General features: G+C 46.0%; 1 protein-coding gene across 1 annotated transcript in view; it reads left to right on the top strand.

The window, feature by feature from the left end:
* SMARCAL1 (SNF2 related chromatin remodeling annealing helicase 1) overlaps positions 1-18,385 on the top strand; it is a 388,047-nt gene that overhangs the window by 198,403 nt on the left and 171,259 nt on the right. The window lies entirely within an intron of this gene.

Below are 18,385 nucleotides of genomic sequence, written 5' to 3'. Positions count from 1 at the left end.
TACCACTAGGATAGCTTTCAATAAAGGTTGTCTTTAATCTAATCATCAATAAGGGTTGTTTGGACGGTACAAGGTGCCCACTATAATTAGTGGTCAGGAATATACCAGGCCAACTTCTCACTGACTGAATCCCAGGAAGCATTCCTGTTGCTGCCAATGAGCGTGCCCTCGTGTTGCTTTTACAGACTGCATTGTTCATTCTAATGCTGACTTTGCATCCAGGACAACAGTGGTGCATTTATTCCATTGCAAAAACTGTGGGGAAAAAATCTAATTTGGCGTGTTCTGTAGCATTCCTCAATTTTTATGGGATGTTTCAACGTGTCATTTCCTTGTAAGTGCAAATCACTTTCGACTGAGAGGTTCAGTTCAATGATCATTTCTCCTGCTCTTCTGACAGCCGCCATACCCTTCACATCTGAGAATCCCATTCACGAATCCACCAACCCTTCTCTTTCTCCATGAGATGCTCATTCCAGATAGGAAAGAGGTGAAGAAGCGGGTGCTGATCCTTCTAGTAATTTCCTGTTTGTCTTCATAGACATGGCCATGCTGGCATCTGGATGCAAGAACTGGAGGCGTGCCCCCAATCATTCCAGGCAGTTGTAGGCAGAGCTCTCCTGCTCTTATCTAAGAGGATGTAGTGGGAGTACCTGACATTATGAGGTCTAATGTCTACAACTGTTGCTAGGAAACACCAGCTAGAGCATCTGCAGAGTAGTAGGCCTGCATTTCTCACCATCTTGTGGGATGTCTGATGTAATAATACTCGGCCGCTTCTTGAAAAAGTGCATTTAAAGTCCGATACTGCATGCAGTTGTTGATGAGCTCCATATGGTTATCTGCACTTCTTCAGTTGAAGTCATTAGTGGAATTTCACTTAACAGGCATGGCATGCAGTCTGGAGGGTTTGGGGAGTGTTCCAGGCTTCACCTCAAGCCTTTTACAGTGAATAATAATAATACTAATCGGACATTTTCTAAACTCCATCCTTGCCTTTTTACGCTTTGAGCATGTCATCTAGCATTTATTGTACTTTTAATGTTGAAGGAGTGTGATCCTGGAGGAAAGAAGTTCTCGTGTGAAGGAGGGAGGCGGATCTCTGTTCTGAAGGAAACGCTTGCTTTACGTCTTTCGTCAGACTTGCTTTTAGAAGCAGTGCCTGCTTTGATGATATTGAGCGTTCTATTTTCTCATTCACTGAGGACCTCCGTTGTATGCAAGGTAGAGTGACCGAGAACAAGTAAGGAATTAGGCAAGGCGCTCAATCCTGTGACCTAGATGGAGGCCTATGGCATCTTGGTCTTCTTAAGGAGTCTTCAGGACCTTCCCTGCTGAGATGATGAGCACTCAAACTCTTGTCCTCACACTTGGAGCTGTGTCAATATTGCTCAGCTCCTCAAGTTTATAAGAGTGGCCTTCTGAGAAGTGGTCACAGCAGGAAATATGTGCTTATAGGTGGACTTTTTAACTAAAACCTCGATGATGAAGTCTTGAAAGCGAGCATGAAATGGTTAATGCTGATGGAGGGCACATAGCAAACTCCTCAAAAGGACTCCACTGGATGTCTGAAGAACCCTAGTAGAAGTCATGGGTTAGGATGAGACCCTCTTTGCTTTCTTTGTATTTGCTCGAGCTTTGGGCTTGTTTCCCTTTCCAGCAGTTGAGGGTGAAATGCAGCCTCATGCTTTCTTTTTAAAGACTGAAGTGCCATTCCCACATTTCCAAGTAGCCTTCTGGTTTTCGGGCAGAAAGGGCATGTCGTGTGTCCATCATGCCTGCATATCGCCCTAGAACAGTACAGTTTCTAAGCAGGAGCCAATTTAGGTAAAAAATGTCTCCTTAAAAAAAATTCTGATTTTGAAGTTAACCTGCATAAGGGGGTAGCAGGGACTTTGATTAAATAAAAGTACTACTTTATCACTTTTAATGCAAGAATTATCAAATGTCTGGCTCTAAATGGTGACAACTCCTTCCTGCTTTTTTTGTCAGTCATTCTCTAGTGCACCGAGGATCCTTTATAATTTGGATTTGAAGACATCTTTTTTAGTTATATCACGTATAGTCTAGGTATTGTAAAGGTAGTCGTCTTTTGGTTACCTAAGAGACTGTAAGAGATGCATAAAAAAAAGTATTACCTATACAATGTCATTTTCTGCACAGGAATGTTATCATTCAGAGTTCTCACACACATTAACAGGCCATAGCTACTCTTCAAGCTTTCCATAAATTCTATAAACACTAAGCTTTAGTCGTCATCCCTTCAGACATTTGACATTTTAACTAATCGTGTTATCGGACATTATTTGCTATGATCATTGAGAACATGTGAATTGCCCCCACCCACCAAAGAATGTTCATCTATGTCGTCCTACACAGGCATTGGGTAGGAAGAGGAGCTATGTACAAGAGTATGGAAATGTTTATTACTATACTGCTGTGTCGCAGCTCATTTGGCAATGACCAGTGTCCTCTACTGGTTACTATAATGTGCTCCTTAATGGCTGTCCTGTGTGTAGTCCATTCTGAGAGCACTTTAATGATATTATGTAGACAAATATTCAATTGTGGGTGTATAATTATTTAAAATAACTTAAAAATGTGTCACATATAATAAAAATGTATGCGCTTTTGCACTTTAAATAACATTGTCCATTTCTGCCTCCTCCTCACTCAGCTTTTCTGTTAACCACTTCAGCTATATCCCTTGTGTATCCTCCCTTTCATTTACTTTGTGGTTTCATATAGTGTATACGAGGCCCCAAGAGACACCAGGGTGCTAAAGAGGACCGGCATTGCATAAAGTGCAGAAGCGATCATCTCGTTGGTCAATACAAAGGTTTTTTTGTAGAGCCGAAAAATGAAGCAGGAAAACATACATAAAGGAATGTTTAGTGTAGAAACTTCAACATCATCAAACACGAATTCTGGGAAAATCTGAATGATCCAGCTGAAAGAGCAGTGCAACTTGGAACATGATCCATAAAGTGGGGTGGGGGAGACAGAACAGCTCTTAGTCATCAGAACTGATAAGAATGAAGGAGAAGGAAGGGCTGGCACACATGGGTAACACACTAAATGGGAATCCTTGGATAATGATGGCAGAAGTGGTGATGTTCGGTAATTTACAATGAAACAAAAATGTCTCAAGATCTTCTAAAAGGAATCACCGAAGAGCTCTAAGGTGCCCACCGGGTCCTGACTCGCAGTACATTAAATAACATGATCAATCAATACTTTAAGTTATTACTACTTCAGCCCTCAAAAATAATATCAGCGCCTTCTATTTTCCTTGGTGTATCAGCCAGCATTAAGGGGTCAAGGACTTTTTGCCAGCGCTGGAGTCTAATTTTAGGAACTTAATCAGTGTGATCTTTCTCCAACTAGGAGTTCCTGAAAACTATAAATGAAATCCATTAATAAAAACAACCTACTCCATGATCGCCAATTAAGGCTAAGGGCTGCAGGAGGCACTAAGGCTTACAAGAGGCACCGAAATATCCTTAGTGACCTGCTATCAACCTAGACGATGTCCTACCAGCCGTGCTCTCTCTTACCCTGTCAGCACAGCATGTCACAGCAGCAGTTTAAAATATGCCAGAGGTTTGATGGGAATTCTAAGCACTGCATTGGAGGGGGTCCATTAATTCAATCTACTTCTGGTGATGTAATTAGTAAACTAGAATCCTCTTTTTGAATGATGTAATTTGTTGTACTTGTAGAGTCCTCTTTATCACCACTAACACTCTTCAGTATGAACCTGCACCCATTGTGCCAGGACATTGAACAGAGGCCTCTTGTGCCTCAGTGGCACCTATAGTGAAATGATCATCGTGGCCAATGAAAAGACTAAGCAATCCCTTCGCAGAGACCGCTCATGGGTGCATTCAGATTCCCTACACAAAACTGAGAAAATCTGGATATAACATTTGGGGCAATTTAAGATGAGTGGATGGAGGTATTCCAATTGCTGCAATACCAATGAAACACACGTCCACTAGAACCATTCTGGATGAGGTTGTGCCTACTTTGCTCGACCACTGCCTGCCTGGTTGAATTTACAGTAACGGTTTGGCTAGCTTACAGTCCCTCGGAAACTGCTCAACAAGAGCCTGCTCTGTGGCAATCCATGCCTGAAACTCTTCTTAAAACCCCCACTGATAGCATGGTGTGACAACATTTTAAGACAGTGGGCTGTCAGGTGAAACTCCCACACAATGCTTCTGAATTCCCGCTGTGGAAATGAGCCTTTTTAGGGGCCCACCGGTGCAGGGGTTCACCCTATTCTGTTCACTGGTCCTTAAACCTACAAAATAGAGTGGCACTGAAGCTGGGATATCAAATAACAAGTTATGTATCACTCATGAGTGGAACTACATCAATACAACACCCTTGGGCACTTTATGAGGTAGTACAAGGAATACAGATACCAAGGGTCTTTCATACCCAGTTTGTTGCACTTTGTTATGTTATGTTATGTTAACATTTTGATAAAGCGCAACAGCTGCCCCAGCAAAGAGGCGTCCCGGCGCTAAGGAACCAATCAGAGCTGAAAAGAAAGAGGAGGAAAACAGGCGGGGAGTCCTAAGGAGAGGGGAACAGATGGGTCTTATTAGCTTTCCGGAAAGCAGACAGGTTTTCCAGAGAGCAAATGTTCAGAGCCAAGGAGTTCCAGAGCTTGGCTCCCAGCACCCTAAAGGAGCGGCCGCCGATTCGGCAGAGTTTTGTACAGGGTACAGTCAGAAGGTGCTGGCCTGATGAGCGCAAATTGCGTTGTGGCACGTAAGATGTTAAGAGCGGGCACAAAAGTTCTGGACAACCGAATTTGAGGATCTTAAATGCCATGATGAGGGTTTTAAACTGGATACGAGCTTCAATGGGCAGCCATTGCAGATTTCGGATGGTGGCTCGGACCGAGCATCTGCGGGGGAGACCAACCAAGGCTCTTGCCGCAGAGTTCTGTACGCGCTGTAATCGCGCTATGTCCACTTTGTTGGCGCCCAAAAGCAAGACATTGGCGTAGTCTAAGCGGGAGAGGATTGTGGATTGAACAATGAGTTGGCGGACTTTAGAGTCAAAGAAACCGAGTATTGGGTAGAGGCTCCTCAGCAGGCCCACACACGTAGCTGCCACTTTTTTTGTGTGGGTCTGGAAACTAAGCGAGGAGTCCATCCAGACACCCAGATTTTTGACCAAGGTTTTAGGTGGTGGGATGGTGCCCAACGACGAGGGCCACCAGTGTTCATTGCAATAGCTGGAGTTCTTCCCGAGGAGCAACACCTCTGTCTTGCCTGCATTAAGCTGCAGGCAATTGTCTGTCATCCACTGGGCTATTGCCGCCAGGCCATCCCTAAATCTCGAGGCCGAGGTGGACGGGCCATCAGTGAGAGTGATGACCAGCTGTGTGTCATCGGCATATGACACCAGCGTTAGGCCCCACTCTTTAGCCACTGCCGCAAGTGGCTGCACATATAGATTAAAGAGGAATGGGCTAAGTGCAGAGCCCTGAGGGACGCCTTGGCCGATGGAGTGGGACTGGGAGAGAAATGGGGGAGCTGACACCCGAAAGGATCTATCTTTCAGGAATGAGCGGAACCATTCCAGGGCAGGACCGGTGATCCCTACTGACGCCAGGCGGTTTAACAGAATGTTATGGGAGACTGTATCAAAGGCTGCGCTGAGGTCTAATAGAATCAGCGCAGCTCTCTGAACGGCATCGAGGATTGTCCGGAGATGTTCTGTCGAGAATAGGAGGGCAGACTCAGTGCTGTGGCCCGGCCTGAACCCGTTTAGAGATGGGTCCAAGGTGTTATTATGGTTCATATGTTGGGACAGAACGTTGTTTACATGAGCCTCCGCAAGTTTAGATAGCCATGGGAGCAGCAAGATGGGTCTGAAATTTTCCAGTTTGGAAGGGTCTAAGGTGGGTTTCTTAATGATGGGGGAGACCCAGGCTTGTTTCCAAACAGTCGGGACAGTAGCAGAGGAAAAGGAGAGGTTTAGTATAGAGGCCAGGGAAGATAGAAAAAATTCTAAGAATTCAGTAAAATGAGCCGGCCTCATAGGGTCTGCTGGGGAGCCACACTTAACCTTCCTGCAGAGTTTAGTTAGATCCTCGTGAGAAATTCTGGTATAAGCCTCAATGTGGTGCCATCATAAGTGAGGTTAGTGGAGTTAGGCGGGTCAGAAGAGTGCTGTGGAAAAGATCTGTAGATTTTTTGCACTTTTTCTACGAAGAAAGTGGCAAGGTCCTCACATTGCTGCGCTGAGGTAATGCTGGAGGCTGGGGTTTTGCTACTCTGCAGTTCTTGTACCAGTTTAAAAATCACTTTGGTGGGTTTTGGGCTAGAGTTGATTTCTTCTGCATAAAAAGATGCGCGTGCGGAGCAAATAGCTTTGTGATAAAGTTTTTGTTTGGCTGAATAAAATGCTTTATTCCTGTCATTGTAGTCCCTTCTCCAGATTCGCTCGGCTTTTTTGCACTCTTTTCGCATGGATTTCAACGTATCATTGTACCATGGGTTGGAGGGGGAACAGCGCCCCTTAGTCCATTTGGCTGGGATGAGGGTATCTAGTCCTTTAGTGATCCAATCATGATAGGCAGCGTATATATTATCGATATCCATATTTGCCTCATGTTGGAATTCTCCTAAAGTGGTGTGGAGGTCGCTGGTTAAAGGTTTATGCCACGGGCTCTTTAGGCGTCGAGTTGGCTCGTCTTTGTTAAACCTTTTCCTAACCATCATGGTGATTTTGATTAGGTAGTGGTCTGTCCATCCCATAGGTTTGGGCGCTTCTGTTATAACCTCCGGGATGTTAGTGAAGACAGGGTCTAGTATATGCCCAGCCGAGTGTGTGTCAGCCTGGATTAAGGATTTTTATTGTAAGGCTGCAAAGTCAGCCAGGAGGTTTTTGATGGTAGGGTCTTGGGACGAGTCAAAGTGGAGGTTGAGATCTCCTAGTATGGTAAAATTGGCCAGGCCCACCACCAAGGAGTTAGCCACCTCAAGGAGGGCTTCGATAAACTTTGAGGCAAGTCCAGGGGGTCGATAGATGTAGAGCCCAGACAGGGCAAAATGTGGGCCCGTCGTGATCTTGAATTGAGCACTTTCACAGCCCCAGATGTCTTCCTTAGTGAAGGAGCAGCTATATTGTTTTTTGTAGATGACTGCTATGCCGCCGCCTCTAGCGTCTCTATTTAAAGTCTTCATTAAATAGCCCTCTGGCAACGTGAGGTTAGTTATACAAGTCATGTCATCACGAAGTCAGGTTTCACATAGAAAGAGAATGTCAGGGGTTTCATCCAGTAGGAGAGTGTTTACCTCTAAGTGGTGTTTAACGAGGGATCTAACATTCAGTTGGAAAACGGTGAGAGGGGTATACTTAGGGGAGTCTAATGTAAGGCCAGATAAGCAAGGGCTGGGGGTAGCGAAATGACAAGACTTACATTGTAGGCATGTCTGTCCGAGATGACCTGATATTTCCTCACAGCTCTGGCCAAGGTTCAGGGCGACAAGGAATTCCCTATCATAGTGGCGAAGTTCCCGTGGAGCTTTGCCAGGGGGACAGGCGAGAGGCGATGACGGGCGTAGACGGGCTTGCCTTCAGCGCGCTGACGGCGCGCCCGCTGCGCCCGTCCGCTGTGCGTCCGGAAAATACACATGTTTAAATGGGGAGGGTGAGATGATGATAGGAGGGGGGGGGGCGTGGCCTCGAAAGGGGCATGGCCTCGGGTAACGCCGGTAATGGCGGCGAGGGTGTGTGAGTTCCTCGAGTCCGCGGCAGTGTTGAACTCCACTGCGCGAGCTTCTTATGAACTAGCTTTTGTCCTGAGGATGTCAGGAAATAAGTAAGGTGAGTTTTTAAAAAGCACAGCAAATACAGTGACTCTCAATATTTAAAATAAAGTGCAGGTCCTGCTCCCGGCTTCCGCCTCAGGAGTGAGTGGTTCTAACAAGGCGCTCGTATTCAGCGTCCTTTTTAAGGTCTGAGGTGGGGGCGTGGCCTCGAAAGGGGCGTGGCCTCGGGTAACTCCGATAATGGGCGGCGACTTTAAGCATGGAGACTCAAATAGAAGATACAGGCATACACAGGAATAGCTATCGGCTAACATGGACAGATAGAAACCACTTTGGCAGCAGAGTGGGAGGGGAGAAAGAACTGCTTACATCAGTTGGAACAGGCTGACAGTTACATTCTAAGACCGGTGCATTCCAGCAGCTACTGGCCTTTCTGAGCGCATACATTCCTCTGGCTCAGTACTGAAGGAGTTAACTGCAGTTGATGACTCAAGCAGAATAGAAAGGCAGGCAACAGTGAAGACGGCAGAATCACATGGCTAACAAAATGGGTGCCACAACTAAAATGGCTTCAGCTTATGCTAACAGCAATTTCTGTGATTTCCACACCGCCAGAGCTCATGCTCTGCTTTTGCATGCAGGTAAAGTAACCTGTGCTCCTTAACAAAATTCATGCTACCACCACTGTCAGCCCCACACAGCCTTTGTAGAGAGGGCTGTAGCCACACTCGATAAAGAGGAGCACTTTCAGTGACCCTGACTTCATAGTCTGATGTCAGAAGAAGGGAGTATCTCTCGTGGGCTTGCAGGTTTGACAAGCTCAGTGAGGGAAAAATAATGGGCTGTCAGAAAATGAGCTGGGGCAGGTAGGCACAGCTTCACAACTCCATAGAACTTGTGCGTACTTCTTGGGCTAGACCTACAATCATTTGACTCCAGTGATTGGAATTGCCATTAAAATCCCCACTTTCACCAATGATGCTTGGAATTCAACTAGGTCCAGAGGATTTCTTTGGGATCAGGTAGAATTACTCATTGGGATGTGGGTTGTGGAGACCACGCCCTTCCAGTTTTTCCTTTAGTGCAATATGAAGTTCCCTTGGTAGGACCATCATAGAGTTTGCAGTCTCATCTTACCTCTGGACCACCATGAATCATAATTTTTTGCCTGTCAGGCCATTAAAAATAAAAAGAATGCACAATAGAGAGTGTCGGTGGACACGTTATAAATAGCAGAATCACTGTTCTGTGGAGTTGAGGCCAGTTTTTGGACCCGAAAAGTGCACCGAGACAAAGGCCACACTAAAGACTCCCAAACCATGACCGACGTCAAAGGATCAAGAATCTACGTATGCTTATTAGAAACATTGAGCCATGGGCTACGATCCGCAATTTGAAGTCATGCCTAGTTGACCCCAAGGTGCCGACCCAGCGCATTCGGCCCCAAAGTCGGCTTGGAAGACCGCTCTAAGATAGCTCTGAACTGCAGCTTCGATTTTGAAGGTCAAAACCTGGCCATCAAGCTTCCAGAGATGATGTATGTCAGGGAAACTGAATCTTTGCATCCACCTAACGTTGTGAGAAAATTCTGACTCGACCACCATTTCAGGAGGCAGACCCTAGACCCCTCAAAGAGATGCCTTTTTTCCTCCATGCAACACCCTCAGTTGAGTGGGATAGACCCCTCAACTTCCAGACAATCCAAGTGTCTTGGTACCTTGTAATGCTATTGAACTCACTTCAATGCTAACTTTGGAAAAGGCTATTTCTGGGCTGGAGGTAGATGCTGTCCTGCGACAGCTTGAAACATACATGCAGGTTAATTCAGGGCAAAGGCGCATGCGCCCCATACATACGGGGCATGTCCCTCCCAACACACCACGACTCCAGGACTACTGTGTTTGACAGTTTGACACCTGAGATCCTGCAATTCTGATATTTTAATCTGTCACAGAACTGTGGGCAGTCTCTCTAGGAGCGTCACTGTCCTAATTCACATACTTGTAATGCAGTCAAGTGCATATTGTTTCCTTTCCATTATGTTGCCATGAGCATTATTTAGTCATGCACGTGATTTTAAGAAATACTGTCTTTGATATCATTGAAGATTTATGGATCAGCTTAAATGTCTGCACGTGTGTATCAGCGCCACAAACTCTCATTCATGGGGCTAAAGGTGATAGTAAGTTGTTTTATGAGACCACCAGTTGATTCAATACATGAATGGAACCAGATAGAGGTTGGTGATTTGCAGGCAGTTTCAATTGAGGAACCTTTCTTACGCATAGATAAGGATTGGGCAATTCTTCTCACACCCTCAATTCTTAAAAAACATTGTCTCCATAGGAGTGAACAACAATGTGGTTAATTTGGGGTCTGAATATTTATTACCCTATTGTGTACAGAGCTAGAACATACTACAAGGGTTATTTGAATTGTTTTAAATGTGCTAATGTGACCAAGAAGATTATAGGGCATTAGGGGCATCAAGCTTATGAGGAGATGGTAACTGGAGGGACAGGAGTTACCTCTTGAGGAAGAGGTGGGTCCTCAGTTCTTTCCGTTCTTGTTTCCATTGCAGCATTGCAGAGATACAGTGGAAAAAAGTTCCAGATATGAGCCCTCTTTATAGGGTGATCTTTCCCAAAAAACATTGTTGGATTGTTGGGAGAAAAACAAGACCGTGATCGGAAGCCAACCTTAGTTAAGTGGTCGGTCAATATGTATATAATAATCTGGAGCTGTAGACCGGGGATGTGCCCTATCATCATGTGGGCACAGGGGCTGAAACCATCCATTGTTTGCTAATGTGCAGAGATTGACCAAAGGTGTACAGAAAGGCATCTAAAATGTTGTGATGGTTCTTGCTCGGCCACTGAGGTGGACGTCTGCTATGAAGTCGGGCTTGAGACTCTGAACTCGACACAGGTGTGAGAAGTTGGCCTGGTATATGATGTTCACTATTCTAGTGGGCACCTTGCACCAGTCCAAACAACCCTTATGGTGATGGTTGTAAAGTCAACCTTATAGACCAGCTATCCTAGTGGTAGCATGGACAAAGCAGTCTTAGGCTAAACTCAAGAAGGCATGTGAAGCCAGCTGCTTTAACATGTGTAACCTCTTTAAATACCAATTGAAAGGACACCACACAGGATGTATATAAAATATATATGTATGTATTTCTAGACAATCCCTCTGAACTCTTTATGAGGTCAGAGGCACAACCACATAACAAGATACTTAATTAAAATACAATAAGTTGCACAAAATACAGTATTGCCCTAGGGGCACGCTAAACCATATACTAAAATAGTGGTATAAGGACCACTACACAAAAAGTTAATAGGCCTAGTGCCTAGGGAATCGCTGGGGCTATGCTGTCCACCAAGAGTTAGGCAGCAGGAGGCCCATGGGGGAGGCGTGTGCAGAGTCTTTACTCACACGCAAGTTACCATAGAGAATGAATGGGAACGTAGAAGTTAGAAACTAGTTCTTTTAGGGCACTTCTAACTGGACTCGATGAAAGTTACTTGAAACCTAGACAGTTGGATAGTCCATACCCACAGGAGCACCGGAGTTCTCGCGTTACCTCACCCACAGGAAGCGGGTGCATAGGTGTCAAAGTGTGTCAGGTTTCGTTGCTGAATCCTATGGAGTCTTGAAGAAAGATACTGCAGGCGACCAGGAGAGAAGTGTCCGGTTGGATCCAAGGGCGGATCGAGGATGAAGAGTACCTGAAAGCAGAGGGTACAGAGTCTGGGTCACTAGCCAGTGACCAGGAAGGAACCAGGCGATGTCGCGAAGCAATCAGGTGATGTTGTGAAGCTTGTCTCTGCAGCCACATGGACCAGGAGGTCTCGACAATGAGCAGAACCAGGCACGGACTGTCCCACGAAGGCTCTCGCTGTCGGCGGTGTTGGCTTCCGGATTGGAGTCAACAAGCCTTGGCAAAGGCAACCCACGCAGGAATCGAAGTTTGCTTCTTAATCAGACCAGCAAGGTTTGATGGGCTGCTTCTTTTCAGGGAAGCAGGGGCCAGTCTGGGGCAACCAGACCAGCGGTGTAAATTTAAAGGTTCGTCGCCAAGATGGCCACTAGCCAACAGGCAAGTGACCAGGCAGACGCGTCGAGCAGGAAAATGCAGAAGGGCCCCACGCAGAACTCGTGGAGTGTGCAGGGCTAATCTTCGGTGCAGATGATGCTCGGGGCTGGGGCTTCTCAATCCCCAATGCACAGCTTCGAGGGTGCCTCAGAAGCTGCACGGTAAGCAAGTCGCTGACTTTTCAAGATGGCCGGTCCCACGTCTCGCGTCGCCTCCACAGGTCTCAGCTTTGCTGGGGCTGTGGATCGGGCTGGAGGAAGTCTGGAAGTCTGGTTCTCGTCAGGCTCTGTGCTTGGGCTCCGGCGGGAGCGTCGACAAAGCAAGTCGTTGATCGCTGGATGGTGCCTGCTTGTGCAGGGTGGTCACTCCTTGACCACAAGGGAGATTCGTCAGTCGTCTTCTTTCAAAGTAGATCGTTCAAGGTCCAGAGTTTCGTTTCAGAGTTTCAGTCAGGATAATCTAAAGTCTTGGGACTCAGCTCCTACCTATATACCAAATCTAGGGGCTGGATTACCTGCTAGGTGCCTCCTATGGGTGGGACCAGGGAAGGGGGTGGTTACACCCCTTTCCCTTTGTCCAGTTTCGCGCCAGAGCTGGGGCTGGAGTGCCCCAGCACCAGTTTGAACTGGACTATGCAAGGGACACCTTGTGTGCCCCAGGCAGTGTCTCCTTTCTTTCAGCCCTCCCTGCCCTAATACACAAGAGCATGTCTGGGGTGGTGCTAGCACCTCCCAAGACAGGAAACCTATTGTCCAAGCCTCCCTCGCTGGAAGGACTCCCAGCAGCAGGAGGTCAGACTTGTGTCTGTGGCAGCAGCATCCATTTTGTGATGGCCTCAGCCTCTGGTTAACTTTAACCGGGTTTAGTAGGAACAACATGTCTTCTCCCTCTAGAAGGGTGGAATGCTACCCCTGTCACCAGAACTGGCGAGGGGGTAGTATTCCAAATCTTATGACCCCTTACTCGACATGTTTTGATAAAGCCAAACCAGAGTTAGCATTTAACCGTGAGGTTCATAATGAACTTAAGAGTATATGGTATGGCATTATCCTAGAACAGCTATAATGACATGGTTCCGAAAGCTGCAGACAGGCTCAGCTCATGCTAGACCACCATCTCACTTAAAACCAAGCACTCTGCCTCCAGGTTTGTTAAGGCCTGCCATAGGAGTGACTTATAGGTATATATGTGTCTAGATATAGGGTTAGATATAGTAATACTATTTCTAAGCAAGGGGTGATTACATGACCATGCCCCAGCTGAGTGATCAGCCAGTTGTGTCAATGTGAGTGGCCAGCCACCGGTGGCATAATATATGCTGCACCCCCTGGTAGTCCTGGGTGCACCTATGCCCTGGGTACCTATAGTACACTGTACAGGGGCTCATAAGGTGACCCAGTATCCAATTGGAAATGCACTTAAAGTATATTGTAGTGAATTTAGAGAGAGAGCAGCTGGGCTGTGGGTCTGATTAGCAGGCCCACAGCCACATTAAGTCGAAAACCAGTGAAGCAAAAAGTGGGGTGACCATAGGAAAGCAGACCCTACTCTCCTACACAAGGAACATCTCTTCTGTCCAGCTGTTCTACAAATGGGTACATTCATGACTTTGCATGAGTACAGTCGGGGCATCCAGCTTGTGAAAATAGCGCCATTATGTATTTTATAGGGTCCAACCCATTGGCCTACATGGCTCAGACACAATGCTTTTGTAGATATTAGTACCAGGGCAGAAGCGTGCATTCTGTACCCATGTCCTTTCAGTTGTAAGCATGTGATTTTGCAACTGTTTTATGGCACAAAGGGATTTTTTTTTCCTATATACATTGTTATGCTGCCTGTCTCTGTTGTATATTAACGCGGAGGCTTTCAAGTTCTTTCACGAAGTGGGGAAAACAAAGTACGGTGACACCATTGACCCATGCACGATGTGAAATTAAATAATGTTAAATCTTTCGGGTGCATTTTGGGTTTCTGGCTGACATCAAAGGGAAGCCTAGTGTCAATGATAAAACAAGGGTTTTCAAATCAAAAAACCAAAAGTACAAAGTGTTACTTTACCTAGAGGCCAGTGTTAGACCTGACATCATTGGCGTGAGTCTCCCTTACATTCTGATGGATTGCCTTCTCTGTTTTGATATGTTTTTGCTGGATTTATGCTTTGGGCACTGTGCCACTGCTAATCAGTGCCACAGTGCAAGTGCTCCCTATGTTAAATTGATGTACTAATTGGTTATTCCATTATTGGGTTATTTGATTTATCTGTCAGCCCCTAGTACAGTGCACCATGTGTGCCCAGGGCTTGTAAATCAAATGCTGCTAGTGGGCTTGCAGCACTGGTTGTGCCACCCACAGAAGCAGCTTGTAAAGTGTGTCTCAGGTCTGCCATTGCAAGGCCATGTGCAGTCTATCACTGCCATGTCGACTTGGCCAAGTGCACCCACTTGCCAGTCCCTAAACTTTCCCTTTGCTTCATATTAGACACCCCTATGGTAGGCCCAAGGGCAAGGTGCATTGTAAGTATAAGGTAGGACATGCTCTGATGTGTGTAGCATGTTCTAATAGTGAATTACAGCCATTTTCGTTTTTCACTATTGAAGGCTATCTGTTCTCATAGGCCAGAATGGGCAGTTAGATTATTGCATTCTTATAATCCTAACTTACTCAGGGAACATGGTAGAAATTCAAATTTAGTATGCCTGAGCTCAGAATAATAAAATACATCTTTTAGTAAAGTTTATTTTAATATTCTGAGTTTGCAAATAACACTTTTAGAAAGCAGGTATTTGCCCGCCTAACCATTTGATCCTGCCTCTGCTGGGTTGTGTATTCCTTGTCTGTGTTTGTGAGTTTCAGGGCTGGGGAATTCCAGGAGACTGGCTGGGGCAGCCCAGTGGTGAATAGAGAGATCTGCATCTAGATGGAAGGGAGCAGTTGCACCTGGGACCTGAATAGGGCTGTGCCTTCCCTCTACAATGCTGGCTCCACCCTCTGTGGCTTGTCTAATGTCTCTGCCCTGCACTGTGAAAGGAGAGGATGAATCATGTCAACAGAGTGCTCCAGAGCTGTATCTTCCCTCCCCTCTGCTGGTCCCCCCTCCTGTGGGGCAGCTGATGTCTCTGCCCTGCACGGTGAAAGGAAGAAGAGAGTCATGTAAACTAAGTGCTCAGGAACTGGTTTGGACTAGGGAGAGGCCTCTCTGCCTTCAGAGAACAAAGGATTTTGGGATATAAATATTGGGACCCTGATCCCAAGAAATTAGATCACTTCTGGAACAAGAAACCTTTCTGCCAAGGAGAAGAACCAAGTAAGCTGCAGGAGTTTGGACTGCTCCTCTGCCAGTTTGCTGTTTGCTGGGTTGGCCTGCAGTGGTTGCTTCATTGCCAAGGGAAAGGAGAAGGAACTTTGTAAGGACTTTGATCTACAGAATATTCTCCAAGGGCTTGAACTGTGCTTGCCTCCTGCTGAAGTCTCCGGGCCAAAAGACTTCACCTCCAGCTCTCCCTGAAATTCCTCGCTGGGAATTCTGACTCCTGGGAGCTGGAAGCGCGACGCATTGAGAAGAAGTGTGTCGCCGCCGCAGCTGAAATCATCGCATCGCCGGAGAAGCGAGCCTTTGCCGCATCTCCCTGGAAGCGTGTGTTCATCGAAGCTGCCTGCTGTCTCATCACCGGAGAAGCGTGACGCCATCGCGAGGGTCGCCATCTCATCACTGGAGAATCAAATCGCAGGACCTGTCGCGGCTCTAAAGTACAGAGTAGTCGCAAGGCTGCCAAGGCATCATCGTCATCGCATCGCCGCATCAAGGGCTCCATCTTCTCGCATCACAACCGGATCATCGCATCGCATCAAGGCGCCATCTTGCACACTGCAAAGGGTCCGCAGGCCGAGAATCTACGCATCACCTCCGCACCGGTAAGGCTCGCGACGAGTCCCCTACTCTGCGCAAGCATTGAGGAAGGACGCAACCGTCCCCCGGGTCACCGAACCGACGCATCACCCCTTTTGCGAGCCCTTGGTTCACTTTGCATTATGCATCCAGGTACTTTGTTGAGAACTTTGTCGCATTTACCAACAACTTGAACTAAGAGACTTTAATCATCTTTTAAGTAATCTTAAGTGGAGTATTGTGGATTTTTGTCGTTTGTGGTCTTGTGTTAAGTGTATATAAAGAATACTTATTTTTTATAAAACCTGTGTTGTTGTCCATCTGTAGTGTTATCACTGTATTACTGTGTTTATTCACAAATGCTTTACACACTGCCTCTGAGATAAGCCTGTCTGCTCGTGCCGCAGGGGTTATTAAGGAGTGTAATCCCCTTTATCCTGACTTAGAAGTAAGGGTCCCCATTTGGACATAGGTGAATACCATTGCCAACTAGAGACCCCCAGATCAAACAGGCAGTTAACTGAATATGCTTGTTGTGCGCATCTATAACAAGGACAAACCGTAAGGCAATGTGACAGACAAGCTGTACTTCCCTTGTGTACGTGACTCCATTCAGGAAAATGTCAGCAGAGCAAGTGGGTCTGTTCTCCTGGGCCAGATGCATGGGTTGCACAGTTGTTTTTTTCTCTTCAAGATCTTAATTGATGCTTCCTCCAAATAGTTATGTAAATTCTGAATAGTCCTGGGCTCTCATTTTTGGGGCGAGCCTGGCCAGCGTATGCACTGTTCTGCGGGGCATGCTGTATTCAGGTAGGGCCTTGAAGTTCTGCCCATATTTTTCATTGGCTTGTGTCATTGTGCACTGTAAACTGTGGCTGTTCATTGGTCAATAGGCTTAGTCGTCCCTCCTTAGTACCACCTTGTCTCATTTGTTACCTCCCAAGGGGACATATGTGAGACCTACTGCATTGCAATTGCTTGTTTTAGGCAGCATCCACAGAAAACGTAATAGAGTAATCTGCTATGGCGCCATGTCCAATGTGTCTCTCCTGTGGCTTTCCGTATTATTTCACCCAAGCGTATATTTCTTTATAGGCAAGGTCACAGCAAAATGTTAGCTTACCAGGATTAATCAGAAATGTACTTGGTACCAAGGCTTCAATTTGTTTGTGTGAGAAAGAGATGGTGTGTTGTGGTATCAGCTGGTAAAATGCTGTCCTGGGTTTTGTTGTTCTTGGTATTGGTGTATTTTGACTAACCATGGTGTTTGCCGCTGATATACTGGCTTGGGCGCATGGTGACATTTGTGGCATACTATGGGCATCCTTCGTTGAAGCTGGCCTTGACATATAGACGGCAGAAATGTATTTTGGGCATCCGTGCCTTGAGGCAATGATGACACACGGTCATGAAAGGCAGAATCTATCCAAGTGTGTCAGTAGTAATGTCAGTAATCATTGAAGCGGCACGCTGATATGTGTGCACTAAACATATACGCTAAGAATGAACACTTGGTGTTTCAGGACTAAATGCCATATTTTTCATGAACATGCAAATGTTTCAATTGAAGTTATTCTGTTTATTTTTCCCCCCAAAATGAGTAGCATGTATTAATATGAAAATGGCAAAGTTGGAATTTAGGAACAAAATGCTTGCATTTGCAAATCTGAATTTGAAGGTGATATTTGGGTGATGGTGGCAGCTGCTGTCTTAGAACGTAGTCTGTGAGCTGTCTGAACATGTACGATCTCCATTCTTAATCTGAGCAACAGCACCGATGTTACTGCATAAGCTACTAACTCTTAAGCCTGTGGTCTGATTGGGAGCTCTGTGGACCTTTGTTCCATTTTTAAATTCTCAGGCCTGAGATGGGCCTTAAGCTCTGTGCTAAAATGGGACAGATGAGAAAACGAAAAGAAATAAAATGTAGACGTGATAAGTTGCATTGAAAAATGATAGCCCATGTGTATTTGTGCTCTGTAAGTTACAAGCGCCCCCATAGGCTCTTTAGACATTTTAGAGAAATTGTTGCAGAATGTGCCACTTTGCACCATTTTCACAAAATGTGCCTGAGGTTTGGATGAACTCCCAAAGTCAAGCTTGTTTTAGACACCACGAAATTATACTATTATTTCATAAGTTCCCCTCATGAAATAAATCTATCCCTTTTTAGGTCTCGCATAACACAGTGCATGCACTGTCTCTTGCAAAGCCTTTCATGACATTACAGAGGGCCTAGAGGCCCCAGACTGCCCATTGCATGCCATTGGTTGGCTTCTTTGTCGCTTTTGTTTGCTTGCTTACTTATTTGTCAGCTTCCATAAGCTTTCCCTCCTCGTCTTGTGTTTGTCCATCTCCTAGAGCGTGGAAACATTACTGCTTCCACATATTGCTTTTTCAGGTGCTACTCTTTTCTTCTTCTCTAAGCTCTCCACAATCGTGACAGTGTTTTCTAAATATCTCCCTCCTGTACTTCCCCCCCCTCCACGTTCCCTATTCCCCTCTCGCCCACCCATGTTCACTTTGCATGATCCCTGGTTTAATCCATTCATGTCATGGGTGATAGGGCCACCACACAAGTGAGGTACTATTTTT

The sequence above is a fragment of the Lissotriton vulgaris genome, chromosome 2_1, assembly GCF_964263255.1.
Source record: "Lissotriton vulgaris chromosome 2_1, aLisVul1.2, whole genome shotgun sequence".
Lineage (NCBI taxonomy): Eukaryota > Metazoa > Chordata > Amphibia > Caudata > Salamandridae > Lissotriton > Lissotriton vulgaris.
The sequence above is the reverse complement of the archived record's forward strand: the minus strand, read 5'-3'. Positions and strand labels throughout refer to the sequence as shown.